General features: G+C 37.4%; 1 long non-coding RNA gene across 1 annotated transcript in view; it reads right to left on the reverse strand.

Annotated features, from left to right (window-relative positions):
• Positions 1 to 3,415: 3,415 nt before the first annotated feature.
• LOC135302069 (uncharacterized) overlaps positions 3,416 to 16,299 on the reverse strand; it is a 28,086-nt gene continuing 15,202 nt past the window's right edge. The window contains exons 2-4 of the long non-coding RNA XR_010363761.1: positions 14,831 to 14,917; positions 4,623 to 4,683; positions 3,416 to 3,500 (exon numbers count right to left, since the gene is read on the reverse strand). This is a non-coding gene — a long non-coding RNA (uncharacterized LOC135302069). The remainder of the gene's footprint in view (positions 3,501 to 4,622; positions 4,684 to 14,830; positions 14,918 to 16,299) is intronic.

The raw sequence follows: 16,299 nt of genomic DNA on the forward strand, positions 1-16,299 counted from the left end.
AATGCTTAGGTGTGTGCCAGTGTGTGTATGTAAATATATATATATATATGTTTATATACATATAAAAAGGATGTATCAAACTCACTTCTATTATTAAATAACTCAAAACTTATATTGAAGCCTTTTTCATGGAGATATGCACCAATGATACAGACAGACTTGATACTATCAAGAGGGAATTCCTAATTTGGAGGCTCAGAGTCTGAGGCCACACCAAAGCCCCTCTCACAAAGCAAGATCCTGCAAGAGCAGGATTAGACCCTGGAAGATTGGACCCTTGCTGTGCTCACAGAACTGACTCTTTAATTTTTTTTTTCTAAAATAAGAAATTAAACCAGCTGAGGAAAATTCATCTCAATGAAGTGAAGTATCTTGCCCAAATGTGAAAACCAACCCAACAAACCAAGAGGAAGAGAGTGTCCTGGAGGTTCACTGTTTTGATTTTTTTGGAATTTTTTGGGGAGTTTGGGGTTTTTTGTGTTTTTGTTTTTTGGGGGGGTTTTTTTGTTGTTTTTTTTTGGTTTTTTTTTTTTTGTTGTTGTTGTTTTTGGGGGGTTTTTTTGTTTTTTGAGAAATATTCACTCCTTATGTTCAGAATAACTGAGAGCTGAAAGCCTAGAATATTGCTGTGCTGCCACTTTAAACACAGTACCCTTTCCCCTTTTTTTCATTTAGTTATCTCCTTCTCTGCTCTGTGGCTCAATCTGCATATGTTATTGGCCTCGATTCCCAGGGCTGCCACCTTAATCTGTAGTAGCTAATAGTACAACCTCACACATGGCCTGGGACCAGGCTCAGGTTAACAAGAAATCCAAAAGCAAATGGCTGGGGGAGGTTGCTATAAAATAACCACTTGAAAATTCAGGCTGTGATTTTTTTTCACATTTGCATGGAGGAAGCAAAGCTCTTAGTCTCAGAGGTTCAGTCAAATGCATTAAAAAGATGAACATTTTAGTTAATGTTCTAAGAAGATTTCTAAAAGCAGTTTTGATTGTGTACTATTAGCATTAATTAATTTTTATACTGAGACCAGCCGTTATATTAGTAGAATGCATATTTTAATCAATTTCCTCTTGCTGTTTTGTGCAAGTTAAAGGTAGCTTTGTGGTTTGTGCCTAGTTTATATAGTACATTTAACTCAATGTGCCTTAGGTAATGCTCATCTGAGGTTCAATGTATACTCTAATCAGAGCATGATACAAGAATTATGAATGAAACCCCGACAAGTAATGGGGTTGTTTTAATTTTGGACCATAGTGGAATATACCTTCTCTAAACAGGTGCTTGAATACATTATTAAATAACACAATACTCAACTGCACTATCATCAAACGCAGGCATAAACAGTTAGGATTTTATCTCTGTTCAGTAGCTGCTTACCTGCATCTGAAAGCAGCTGTTTTATATACATTTGCAATCATTCTGTCACTGGTAAATTTAAAAGGATCCTGTCAAGGGATTTTTTTAAAACAGTGTTGAGGTTATTATTTTAGAAATATTTCATCATTTGTATGAGCAATTAAAAGATAGTCAAAGTTAATTAATTTCCCAATTTGGTTTTTTTTATACTTTTTTGACAAACAGTAAGACTTTCTGCTCAGGATTGATAAAACGAGTTTGAAATTGGGACTGTATTGAAGTTTATTTCTTTAGTCATAAACACTACTGATTATTCAGGTAGATGCTTAGGCTGGGAAGTGCTCAGAGGAACAACTACCCTACACTGTCCAGCTCCAACAATCTCTCTTCTCCCTTACCCCTCAGCACTTCTCTCCCAGTCTTTCTTCACAATCTGAAAGAAAACTGATTTTGTGTCTCCACAGCAGTGAAAGAGGAGGCAAGCAGGACATCAGATTTGTTTAGATCAGGAGCTAAAACCTTTATAAAAAGTTTTTTTTGCTTTCACAAAAATTTCCTCAGGACTCTCTGATCCTAAACAGAGCAGCCTTTCTAAACTATTGATTCAAGGAAATCGTTAAGAGAAAGAGAGCGTGAGTGAAGACAACAGTGGCTGAAAAGACATAACAAGAGAAAGTGTAGTGGGACTAAGAAATATTTGGAGATACTTTGATACAGGTAAACAGCTGAAAACCAATCTCTCAAAACATATTTATTTCACTGTATATCAGTTCTGCCTTGTCATCACAGCTCTCCACTCATTCCTGCAGTGCCCAGGGCCTGCCATCCCATGCCACCAAACAAGAGCTTGGTTCATCCCAATTAAGTACAGCGACACCAGAAGGAATTGTCCCCACCCTGTCCTTCTCAATGGACTTGCCATTGAGGTCATTCTCCTCACTCAACAGGAAGGTGCTGTGCCTCTCTCCCCACACTGCCCTCAAGGTTTTTCTCCTCTTGTTGCCGTGTCAGGACTTTTTGCTGTTGAGCAATTCTTTGGGGTCCAAAGGAAGGTCCAGTTCACTGTGTCAGAAGCTGTGTGTACACACTGTAAGGACAAATGTCTGCCCCAAGATGCTTCCAGGATAAACAGACTAGAAAAACAAATGTTGGAGGGGAAAAAGAAGGCACAACTTCACAAAGTGACAGCCCTACTACAGGATGATCTCTTGCCTTCCAGATCAGAGGTGCTTAGTCAGAGGAATCATTGTGCCAAAAGCCTGCCCTAAAAATTAACCCTCCCACTGCCCCCACCCCCATGAATGCCAGAGTGCAGGGGCTTCTCTTCTGGAGGCACAGACATAACAAATGGGTGAAGGAAAGAAGGGCTGCAAGCATATGCCACAGGTGGACTGGAACAAAGTTTCAGATCAAATGAGTGTATAAGCAATATCAACACAGTTCCCTGGTAGGTCACCTTGAAGCCCATCTGACCAACAAATAATAGGCTTCTCCTGCCACATTGTCTCCAGCAGCACTGTCCTGGCAGGAGCATAGTCAGTGTGCTGCAGTTTACATCAGCACAGTCATGATTCAGGCTTCAAAGCACTAACCTATTTAAAAGTTTCTGATAAGAAGAAGAGATTACTTCAGTTTTCCCTATTGCTGAACAGGGCTTTCAGTCCCTGTCATTCTGTTGGTCAGTAGATCTCAAAAACTAGGCATCTCTAATTATGCTTTTCTTATATTAATAACTCATAATACTGATTACTGATAAAATAAGCATACATATGCTGAGGTATTTGGCATAAACAAGCACCAGTGGACTGCACATTGGCAAGCCTCCAGTGATGTTAAGTATTTAGAAGACACGAGGGGAAAGAAATCACTGTAAGTGATGCCAGAAAAAGTTGCCACTTCAAAGGACTCTGAGATTTAAAACTCAGGAAAAATTCATTGACTATATGAGAAACTTACCCATTACCATTCCAGAAAATTCAGACTCCACAGATATGGCATGTCTGTCCTTGCTAACATCTGCCCATTCACTCCTGGAGGCCTGGCTGAGGGTATGACCTGGCTTTGATAGCAGAGCCACTGCTCTACACAGACTTGCAGGAACGACTTTCTTGCCTTTCCTGGATGCAATTGTAATTAATCACCTAGAAATGAAGACTTCACTAGCTCATTACTAGTTCCCTGAGCCATTCAGCCTCCCCAAATGCTTCATAAAACTTCCAGTTTTCTAATATTTAAATTAAATATTTCAATTACCTAATACTTAGCAATGTTGCTGATGTTTTTCTTGATTTTTCTTTCCTCACATGGACCTGGCTGGAAAAACTTCCATATCAAATGTATATCTTAATTAAATATAAGCTGTTTTAAGTGCAGGAAAATTAAAAAATTTCAAAGTTATCATTTTTCTCTCTGTTTCAAAGATGCAAATACCAGAAAGAGAGCAGTTAGACTTTAAAAGAAAAATTTATGAGTATTTCCCTCTTGGTACTCCTTCCAGTGCTTCCTAATTAAGGACAAGCCAATACAGTATCATGTACCAATCTGGTATTTATTAACAAAGCTAGTCATGATTTTTAACTGATTATTGCTCAGAGGATCCTCCCCTCATTAATATAAATGAATTAGGAGGAATAGTGCCAAATGTTGCAAATGGGAATTAACATGAGACTGCAAGGTATAATTAGTTGAAGATGCTAAATACATCAAAGTATTAATTTCTGTATGCATATATATATGCCTATATATGTATCACATTTATATATTATCTAAAAATACTATGTATATGTACACAGAGTGCACATATCAGCTTAAGAGCAACTTACAGATGGATGCGTACCATTTTTACTATATTATACCCTGCAGCTACAGAAAACAATGTATCCAACTGAAAGAGGATTGCAAAATCTAGTGAACAAAAAAAAAAAAAAGAGATATCCACACAGGATAACATTGATGGTAAAAGTCATTTAAGGCAAAGAGTCTCTGAATCAGACACCACTGTATGTAAAATATCACAACTGCATTATTTGGTCTCTGTTATTCTCATAATTATGTAATTTCCCTCCTTTCCCCCCACCATTTCTGTGCCTGTGTGTCTGTCTGTGTGTGTCTGTGTCCATGTGCATCTGCCAGTGTGGAAGTGCAAAAACAGCAAGGCTGAATCACCACAGCCCAGACAAAAATTATACCCTGCATTTTGATTATTTAGATGAATATCAAACAGGATAGCAGCAAATCAGGACTCATAACAGAAATATACTCACCTTTGTTTCTCTGCTGTACTCTCCACTCAGCTGGAAAAACAGCCTCTCTTTTCATCACCTTCTGAAACAAGAATGAGCTAGTTGGTAACATACAATAAATACAGTCCAAAAAAGCCACAAGATGATCTACTACCAATCTTGGACCTGTTGGACCTGTTAATTCTACACAAAGGTATAAGATTGGTCTTATACAGATTGTAGCCAAATGTTGCTTCAAGGAAATGCTTTGTCCAGTTTCCTGGATTAATTGCCATGTTTCAGAAGGAAGTCACGTTCACTCTGAACCAGAGATGGTATGTGTGGATATAGAAAAAATTTAAACGGGACTGTTTGCTGTGCCTCATAGTTCCAATGAAGGGTTAGCACTTCTATTCTCAGACCACTCCTCTAAAATGTCTCTAAAATGCATCCAGAGTGCACAAAAGGGCAAAACTTTATTACAATTATTCACATGTTAGCAACAATACTGGAGATCAGCATCTTGTGTTTATCTTGTATTTAAGAGCTACTAAACTGGACCAAACAAAAGGCCTATGTATCCTGCCTTTGACTATTGATGTTTAGGATTAAATTTAATAGAATGTTTAGGGATGAAATGTAATAGTATGGTTGTTCCCTGAATTTCTTTCCCTGCATCCATTTGGCAGCTTACAGATTCTTTTTAGGCCATTACACAGGTCAGCTTCTCTGATAATCCTAAAAAAGAGGACACAGTAACTTCATCTCAACTTAGACTTTGTCTAATCTTTTTTGAAGCTATTTTTCCTATTGGTGCCCACAATATTCTCTAGCACTCAGTGAAAATTTTTTGAGGAAGGACAAGCTGTCCTCTCTCTATTTTTAAAATTCTCCCCACTCCTTTCATTGACTGGCCCCTGGTTCCTCTTGGAATGTTTCTTCCACCTTTACCTTCCCTAAGCCATTTAGGACACAGTAGGCTTCCTCACCTTGGACGTGGTCTCTTGCTCAGTTAGGAAGCCTAGGGAACTTTGAAGTTTGCATTATATGGAAACTTCCACTAAAATAAACAATTTTAAATAAAACTTTTCAGATCGTGCCCACATTCAATCTATGCTACATCTTTGACAGTATTTATCTGCTTCCTTAAAATGCGCCTTGCAACTTGTTTTTAAACTGAAAGGTTAAGAGATTGCAAGCACTTTAAGGTAGAGATTATATTTTTGTGTGTGCAGTAACAAGTATGATGGTGGGGCCTTTAAATATGACTGCTAGAAAAGATAATAAAAAAATATTGAATAGTAGTACACGTAAACAGCATTTAGTAGTCTAACCTGTTCTACTAGGAAAGAAACATGGGGTTCATAATTTTTGCTTTCATCACTGAAGAAAACCCTTTATGGGCTTACTTATGTAAAACACACTTGTGGTCATAACTGCTTTACTGGTATTTTAATCTTCAGGATTTTTAGTCCTCTAAATATCTAATTAGTACTGCTTTTTTAATGGTTTTATAAAAGCATCTTGGCATGTATGCATGGAGTGGCCTAGTGCCAAGGTACCATAACGTGCAGGAACAGTAACAACTCTGTTTCTGCACTGACTCTCTGCAATAAAATATGATCAGGAAAAAATCAAATTCAAAGCTGACAGGACAGCTCATATTTCTGTTAGATCTCATAAATCATACTCAAAAATTCCAAATCTTTAACTGGCCTTTGGTCCTTTTTTTTTCTTTTTTTGCCTTTTACCTCTTCATGTTATACTTGACCTACATATATTGGTCATATATATTGGGCAAATCCTGTCACTCCTGTAAGAAAGCTAAAGGGGAGGAGGACCAGCACATAAAGGAGCTTGTGAAAAGGACACTGTAGATACTCAGAAGAGATTTTCTATAGCAAATCATCTGAGAAGTTTGACTTTGCTCTGGAGCTGCAGCTTATGGATTTCATAGGATGTTCTGGAGATGGACTACCTGCTACACTCTGGTAGTACCAGAAGTTGAAGCACTAATATGTATTCAAAGAGAGCTTCTTTTCCATTCATTTCTTCCTGCAAAGAGTCCTTAGTTTCTAAGCACCTGAATATTTGAATATTTAAGTTAATGCAGAAATCCCAATTAAGAGCTTAAGTTTTCACCTAACGTTTCCTCCCACATGTCCAAATTAGTCCTTAGCCCTTTCTCGAAACCAAAGTATGATGCTCTCCACTTGTACTCCCTAGCAGACAAAATACAGACTTTGGCAAGTATATGTGACACACCAGTATGGCCCAGCCAACAGAAGGGCCCTTTAGTCCCTCTATCAGTCCACAAAATTTACAGTCACCCTCAGACTGCTCTAACTCATGGCAAGTGACAAAGCTGGCTAATGATCAGTCAGTGCAAGGTGTCATCTTTGCTCACACCTCCCTCCCAATTAGCACTCCTTGCTCCTTGCCTGCAGCAGAAAATCTGGGCCTTTATATTATTTTCCCACAACAGCAGTCTCCATCATTAATTAGTGTATGGAAGCTGTGGAGATCCACTGGGAACAGGAAAAAAACATCCTCTTGTGATAGTGCTACTCATTCTAAGAGCTCCAATTCCCATCAAGCTGTTAGTGACACACCCTTGAGCTTCTGGTGACCCTGCACAAGACCTTCCTTTGGACTCAGAAAGGAAACAGTGTGATATACAACTCACGAAGCTTATGGCTTCCTGACTCATGATTGTATTATCTACATCTAATGGAGTTCAAGTTGTCTGAAGCCTTTACTGTAGCTGGGACATTGGTAATATCTGATTCCATGTGTACTCTCAGCTGACTAATAATATACTTTAGCTTAGAGAAGTGTATGTTTCTCAGCAGAGAACTGATGTGGGCAACCTCTCTCTAATTTCTACTTATTTTCCTAAAACTTACGGCAATGAAATCTCAAAATCACCATCAGCTGGCTTAGAATAAGAAGCCAGAAAGACAAATGTCACCTTGGAGAAAAAAGCCAAAACCCAAACCAAACCAAAGCTAAAAACAAACCCAAACCAAAAAAAAAGCAAACCATATTAAAGGGAATCTGACAAAGGTCTGTACTTGTGTGCTGATTCTAGTTAAAATCTGGCTAGACTGAAGATTTCTCAACAAAATTGGAAATTATAATCACCTTTTAAGTATTTTTAAATAACTATGGATAGGAAGAAAATTTCTGATTTCTGTGATTCGTTAGTCACTAATATTTTTACATTTACTTTTTGTATGACACCAGGTACAAGAAGAGAATATTCACATGGCATATGTTCCATATCAATCAAAACAACTATTAAAAATACATTAAGAAACAAGTAAGTAGTTTTCCACAATTCGTTTTCCAAATGCTTGTAGCTTTTGCACAATTGTAGATATTAGTGTAGATTTGCAAACACCTTGCTCAGCAAAGAACAGCTTGAGAATATAGGATTTCTTTTGTCTATGGTTTGATTGCAGAAGGTGAACTCAACATCTGTCCAGTTCAGATCATGGCTGTACTACCAGACAATGCACCTTGTACTGATTAGTCTCTCAAAGTCCTAGTTTGACATCCAGTTGGTACAGTTTAAATCTGAAAATGGTCTGAGGTCAGGCCTTTGGCTGTTGTAAGGTGCCCATCAGCATCTGAAGGGGATATCCCCAGGATATTAAATCTATTGACCTATTGACACAAAATCTCTAATGGTTGAAAAGAGCTGTCAGTCACAAGCAGTGGAGTTTCTGCTAAGCAGGATATGAAGTAAAACAAGCACGTTTTTGGATTATTCCCTAACAGTATCCCTGTTCATATTTTTTCCTTGACCTTGAGCATGAGTAGATTCCTATGACAAGGGTCTGTGAGTAAAAGGCAGAGTCATCAGATCACAAGGGAAAATTAAGTTTAAACGCTAATTCCATTCTTCAAAAGTTAAATAATGCTTCTGGCATCAACAAGTTCCAAGCAAGATTCTGCTTTTTCTATTCACATTCTTTCCCATTGTTAATGAAGAGTACGTACCTAATGTGTCTGCTCTGGTGTTATCACAGAGAATATGTCACCTTCAATCCTCCTTTGTCTGTTATCTAAGCATATATAGCACTGGGCAGAACAATTCCTATACTACTCCCCTCTCCCCCTGCCCCTTCCATATTTGTTCAGGATTGACAAAGAAAGTTCTGTATATTACATAAACACCCACTGAGAAGGCTGCCAGCAAAACAATGAAGAGGGTATGAGGACCAGGTCAAAAGAAAACGTAGAGAAGGAAAAATATTTCATCTGCATTCTAAAATACAGAAAGTTAACTCAGATAAAATTGATTCCAGAACAGTATGCATTCTATTCCAGCAATATCTATTGCCATATGGGACTTTTAAATACTGGGTTTGGAAAGGAAAGAAAAGAACACAAGGTAGCCTAGTTAAAAACGCACCAGAAGTATGAAGACAGCAGCCCAGTCTGTTACTTGATATTCAAACCTTCTCAAAACTTTTCTGGGATTTTTTTCCTTTTCTTCTTGAGGATTCTATACTGCTATGATCAAACACTTGACAGCCATTTTCAAGTAATTTTGCATGATTTCCATACTGAAGAAGTATTAAACATAAGATTCCAAGAAACTAGTCAGATTCTCTGCATTTTGCTATTTTCTCCAGCATAAATACCCTAAGCAGTGCCCCTAGCAGAGTACAATAATGTACTATTTTTCCATATTTTCTTTTCCTCATAGAAAATTCAAAGCTTTTATATGTTTTCATGTTTGTTATACATTTTGATCAAATGTCTCTTAAATATGTAGAAGGAAACAATGAACAACAATATTTTGGACTGTAGCTGGCAAAGAGTGTTCAGGTACATCTACCTATCCTGTGATGTATTTAAATTCTCTTCTTGAAAGCCTTAGAATAAATAAGATTTTAGCACTATGTCTGAAGTTAAAAAATATACAAATAAAGTAAATGTATGTTAAAAAGTAGAGTGCAACTGTGAAATAACAAAATGCATTTAAAAAGGAGGAAGCAATATAGTGTAACTGCAAATGATTTGTCTTAATGGCATAACAAGAAGAAAAAACATACATGAATTTGGCATTACTGTCAGCCTTACAATTGTTCTGGTAAGGAAGGGGAGGGAGAAAAAGACTGACTTTAGATGGCTAAGAGCTGCCTATTAGCAGGGAAGCAAGTACTCTGCTTTGTAAAAGTTACCTTTTTCTAACATTTTGGGGGTTTTCAGATGATAAATGAAAATATTAATCCCTGTCTTGAAAACTACTACACTAAATTTCTGTTTCACTTACAGCCCAGAGTGAGGCACTTATACAGAAAAAATTGCACTCTTTTCATTAATTTTGAAGCCATTCTGCAGTGATTAACATGCGAAGTCTGCCACAGCATTTTCAAGGTTGTTTTTGCAGTTTTCTGTGTCTGCAGTTCAGATCACTGGAAAGTGCTGAAGCTCCAAACATACCTAAACATCTTTATCATTCTTTAAACCCATAGCAAAAATATTTTTAAAGTATAAGCATGTCTTATAAAAAGAATAGAAAAATCTATGTGTCTCTTCAATTCAGGGGATGAATTACTATCTCAGAAGCTTTTTAAAAGTGACCAACAAATAATACCAGGAGTTAGTTTTACAGAGCATATACTTCATGATGAATTAAGGAAGAATGCTAAAATGTTTATTTTTTTCTTGCTACTTGAGTGAGGTTTAGGGGATTTTTTTTTGAGATATTTTTAAATTTCAGTTTGGTTTTCCTGTATTTTAATCACTGAACTGATTAGTGATATTAAAAATACATAGCATGGTTGAAGATGGGGAAAGAAGAAATATTTTAAACTTCTCCAAAAGGTCATATTACTATACTGCAGTACTGCTCAGTAGTGTTAACAAAAGAAAAATACAAAATGTACCATGAATTACCACTAAAACTCGTTTACTTTCCTTGATTCATTCCTCCCTTTATCTTCTTGACTGTTATGATATCATAATTTCACCAGCAATTCAGGCATAGATCATAGTAAATGGAGTTAAATATATAACAGGAAAGAGAAGGAACAAAAAGGGGGGGAAAACCCCAACCCACAACTATTAAGACTTCTTACGTTTCAAAAAATATCAAAAACATTACCTATACTCGCATTCACTTTTTCTTTGTTTATGTTTAAATCACTCTTTAAATGTCCCTGCCCACAAACTCTCCTAATATATGGAGATATGATCTCAAGAAGTTAGGTTTTAAGGATTTTTTTAACCAATAACCTGTCCAATTATAAATGTACTGAATAATCATAGCATGATTTGCGATAGCAAAAGATGTGACAATTCATACTCAATTCTGTTTAACTGAGCATGTTATGTATGACATGCAAGAGAGTCACCTTGCTCCTTTACATCAACACCTGGAACAGGTATGGAGGCAGCAAGCTTAAACACTGGCAAGGAAGGAGAATCTTGCCTTATTTTATGAGGCCTCTATCTGTCCATCTTGGAAGCAACAGCATGGAATGTTTGGCATGGACTCCAGTTCAAGGACTGCAACGAGGATGTCCTATGCAGCCAGCCAAGAGTGGCTTTTTGTGTACTTTCCCCATGTCTGGCCTGAATATCTAGTAGCCACTTTTTAGGAAGATGCACTTCTAAAAGACAATAATGATGACATAGGGAGGCAAGGTAAATACTAACCAGAGATATCATGAGCCTTATAGAAATGCACTAGGAGACTAGTGTCATTCTTGTTGCTTAACTGTTGTAGAAAATCTTTTTGCAATATATATAAAACTAAGTTAATCATGTTTTTAAGGCTTTGCAGATAAAAGTCCACAGCTCTGAAAAACACTGCAGCTCTGGATGAAGATGCATGGGCAAAGCTGTGTGAAGCTGTTTTGCATAAACTCACACCCATAACAGTAGAGCTCAGAGCTGGTGCTACCTGATGTGTAAGTGCTGTGGATCCCTTCTGCTTACCTCCCTTAGTGCTTTGAACAAATCAGAATGCAAGCATAAGTTTCTTGACTGTTTTAGTTTTATGCTATTGCTTTATCCCCAAGTACCACCTAAAATCTTCTCTAGCTGAAAACTATCGGCATCAAAAGATTAGAAAGAACTGCCTCCTCCATGATACTAATCTCTTTGGAGACAGAAGAGGTCGATATTAATTTCTTGGATTATTTTCATCATCTTTAATATTAAGAAAGGGAAATAGGAAGAGGGAGAGAAGAAAGGCAGCTCAGTCCTCTGACCACCTCCCAAGTACCCCAGTTTGTAAGGATCTGTCACAGTCTCCAGTGGAAAGCCTATGGATTTACACCTCAATAGAAGGGAACTGACTTCCTCTAGTCATGAAGATAGATATTTTTAATGGCAGCCTTTTTGGGTTCTAAGACTTTCAGCTTCTATAAAGAAAGGTTTACCCCACAAAGAGTAAGGGGGAGGAGGACAGCACTGCATTGCCCACATTTCTATCAGCTACTGACCTTCACCTCTCACACATGCTCCTGAAGAGGGACACAGCCACAGTGCTGGTTCATTTGCTCTGGGCTTTACTCTGCTCCTTCTCCACCCTACCAGGCTGTTGGGGTTGCTCACTGGAGCCATCTTGAGTGTATTTGCCACCAGCTGCCTCCCACAACCTCACTGCTCCCCTGCCCACTTCCAGAGTGTTGCACCACGCTGCAGGAGCCTGCAGTGCCATTTGCCAACACCATCTGCCAGACCTCCTGAGCCAAGATTACCTCCTCCCAAACCCACACCATTTCTATCAGGGTTTCAAAGCCTTCAAACAAGGGGTCACAATCTGAAAAGAAGGGCTCAAAAAATTTGAAGCTCCTGTTCTTATTCCCAGCATCTTTTCTTTCTCCTTCCAGCACACAAACATCATCCTTATCTTGCAGTAATTGTTCTTGGCAAAAAAGAAAATTCCAGTACAACTTTTGACTGCTGTTTTAATCACATGAGCATGTGCATCAAAACTGTGAGGAGATAATCCTAATCATGTCTTCTCTATCTGCAGACTGCCCCAGTCTAAAGAACAGAAACTAAAGAGCCAGATGGTGCTCATGTATACTTACCCTTGAACTCTAGTTTCAATCTCTCTCAGTAAGTCTTTTAATAATAGAATTCAGAAGTTGCCATATCTCATACTTGTGAGGTACTTACCACACCCTATACACCTTTAACTTCCTGAAATTTCTTATTTACATATTCTTTCCTTTCTAAAGTATCTGAATTGGATTGACCCATCCCAGCAGTACTGAAGAATGTTAGTCTCTCTCTATTGCTACTCCCTCTGATGAAAAACCTCTGCATGCAGCCTCACGCTTCACCACTTCTTTGTTCCTTTGGGTCCCCCCATACACTTGGCAAGGACTGTGGTACTTCCACAGCTGCACTGGGCACAAGGGCAGATTGCTGACTCCACTTATGAGGAGAAAGCCTATGAAAACTAGGCTCTACTATGAAAAAAGTCAGGTTATTATATTGAAACCATGGAGTATTTCTTTCACATTCAGTTCAAACAGAGCTAAATATGCAAAGAGTAATTTTTCCTTTGTAAACCATTTCCAGGGGTTTTGGTCTGCTTCAGGAGAAAAAGAAGAGGAGAGCAGAATCCCTGAGTTCTACTTCTGCTTTTGACTCTCAGTTAGCTGTATGGTTTTCTGTTTCCTCAGTCAAGGCATTCCTCAGTTTACCAATTTGCAAAATGGATACAACAGTGATACATCTGCAAGAATTCAGAGAATAAAAGCAGCTGTTTGTAAAAGACTTCAACATGGACCAAAAAAAAAAAAAAAAAAAGCAGATAACTTAGTCTTTCAAATTAAAAATGGGATAGATTATTCACGTATCTATACATAAACTCAAGCCATGAATCTGCTTGTAAGTGAACCACTCCTACGTGAACCCTGCACTCTGTTTATAAGGCACATTGTTTCCTTTATAAAGCCTACAAAAATCAGACTTTGATTTGAATATAATAAAATTGCAGAAACAGCAGAAGCTGGCCATGTAACTCCTTTTTTAATGAATACCTAAAGTAACAGTCCTCTAAGCCATTGTGTCATCTTTCAACTCCTGTCCCTCCCTCCCCCTTTCTGCACCAAACTCGAGGAAAAGAAAAACTGATTGGCAGGTACTATAGCTGGCGTGAATAACCACGACTATATATCTTGTCAAAAATCAGCATGTACTTTAAAAAAGAAGAAAGTAAAATATGAAGATAAGAGGAATAATCTGAGGCTCTCCCATATTCTCATTCAAATTTTTCTATTTAGATTTCACTATATTTCCTTTTTTAACCTTCTCCTGCAGGTCTTTATATATAGGACAAAAAAATCCACTTCTGTCATTTAAAGCATGATGAAAGTACCAAAGAAAAATCTATTTTCAGCTGTTTCTCGTTAGAGCACTTTTTTGCCACTGTGATGAAAGTCGATGCAAAGAAAGAAAGACGAGTCACTGATGAAGATGAAGAAGCATTTCTGATCAGCCATCTGTTCAGCCAATTAAAACCCTCGCAAATAAAGTTGTGTATACTTATATAGCTAACCCATAAAGATATACATATCTGTGTGTACACTGGCATGCGAATACATACATATAAATACCATGTAAAGTCTACTTTGCATACACTGAACTCTGCTTACATGCTGAGCATAGCTAATTAAATACACACATAGAGAAACACTGAAAATGCGAAATAGACTTTGGCCCTGCTGGGGAACAAAGCCTTCTCTATTAACATCTCTTTCTCTTAATGGTCCTTATGCAGTAAAAATAAAGTCCAAACACTATAATTTCACTCCCAGAAAAGTTACAAATACTGTAGGTATCTTTAGAAACAGCTGCAAAAGTGGATTCACTTCTGACAAGATTGGTGTTAATTACCAGTAAGGACTTCAGTATAATACTATTTAAATCATTTTAAATTATCCCTCTCAAAAATTAATTTTTCATCAAAGATTACACAAAAAAATCATGATATCATCTCTGCAGCTGCGATTTAGTAATAATTTCATCTATTATTACCAATGTCACTTAGATAAAAGAAAAATGGCATCCTACTGTGCTGATTCCAGCATAGGCCATATATAGAAATTTTTAACTATCACTTATAATCGCCTTGATGAGCTTAAACCTCCTCTCAATTAACACCCTAAATGACACTGAGACATCTTAATGGAGGATGTAAGTAAAGGAAAAAGACTTTAATCAAAGAATAAAAAGAGAAGTGCCAAGCAAAAGGAGGAAGTCTGGTGCACCTCTCAGTGTCCAATCTCACTGGGGTCCTTTATCTTGTCTTGAACTTCTTGTCATCTTTATATTGCAACTGTAACTTCACAGCAGCCCTAAGAAGAAGAAAAAAAAAAAAAATGTGCATATTCTTATCTGTAGTTCCCATCCTTGTCTTAGAAAGACAGTAAGGTTTTACACCGAACAGGCAAACACAGATTAAATGAAACTGAAGAGACTGTGAAAAATAAAACAATTTCATCTTACAATGAGGCTTACTCCATTTTGGTTATTACTTCAATAGTGGTTCAGGGCAAATCTTAAAGACTGGAATACAGTCATTCACACACTATTCAATAAACCTTGAATGAGTGTGTTTTCATCCTAACATCCCAACCTCTATAAAAGTTCTGCTTTCACAGCCAGCAGGTAATTATACTTTTAAAGATCTCATCTGCCAGACAACCACGTAAATATTTGCTTAAATGGCACCTACAGTCGATATTATTAAGGGCATTTTTGTCTCCTTAGCATATCTATAAGACTCACAATACAAGCATTTAAATGCATACACTTACTGGGTGGTTGTGATAGCACTCTTCAAATATCAGGAAGGCTGAGAAATAAGTCTCTATCTCGTGTTTCCCAAACTTGTGAACTCAACTTTCTAGGCTTCAGAGTAACCACACAGACGTAGTAAGCTGATATCTTCAGCTACTCTCTGCAGACTTCTTGCTATACCCTTGTGCAAAAATCCTGGGAACTTCTGTTTTGGGATGCACATGGCTAAAGGTATAGGCAGAGGGTGGTTTTACCCTGGTAGATGAATCAGTGACAATTTGCCAGCTCTGATAGAGAAAAAAGGGCTTTGGGAAGTGTGATCATAAATTATCTCTGAGGGACTTTGGGAGGTGCTCTAAGTGCCTGGGAACCATAAATCTCTGATGTACCAGCTAATGGGGCCATTAGGTTTGAAAGTATCTAAACAACACATAGAAGTTCATATATATATATATATATACATATATATATATATACACACACGCATATATATATGTGTATATATATATATAGTTTCACTGCCTAATATTTTTTCAGCTAATTCACTCATAATGAGAACCAAATTAATATTTCTGTGTGCATTAATAGTAAAAAAAAAAAAAAAAGAAAAATCCAATTAAAATCAGCTATGGTATTTCATTCCTTTCAAGTGTTTTTTGCCCATTACAGCTTCACAAACTGTTAGCTACAAATTACACCAGTTAAGGATTCAGGTTATTTTGATTAACAAATAATTTGCAAATGGATTTTGTTTTTAATTTTCATAGGTATTTGTTGAATAGTTCATCCAACCATTTCAGCTTGTGGGTTGTTTGCTTAAGCTTTTCACTAGTCACTCCTATTCTCATGGTATTTATGACGTGCAAAGTACTGTTAAAGGAGCCCCTCAGGTAAGGGTAAGAAATATCCCAACCTCTGCTCCATGACAGGCACAGTA

This window comes from Passer domesticus, chromosome 6, assembly GCF_036417665.1.
Source record: "Passer domesticus isolate bPasDom1 chromosome 6, bPasDom1.hap1, whole genome shotgun sequence".
NCBI classification, from domain to species: Eukaryota; Metazoa; Chordata; class Aves; order Passeriformes; family Passeridae; genus Passer; species Passer domesticus.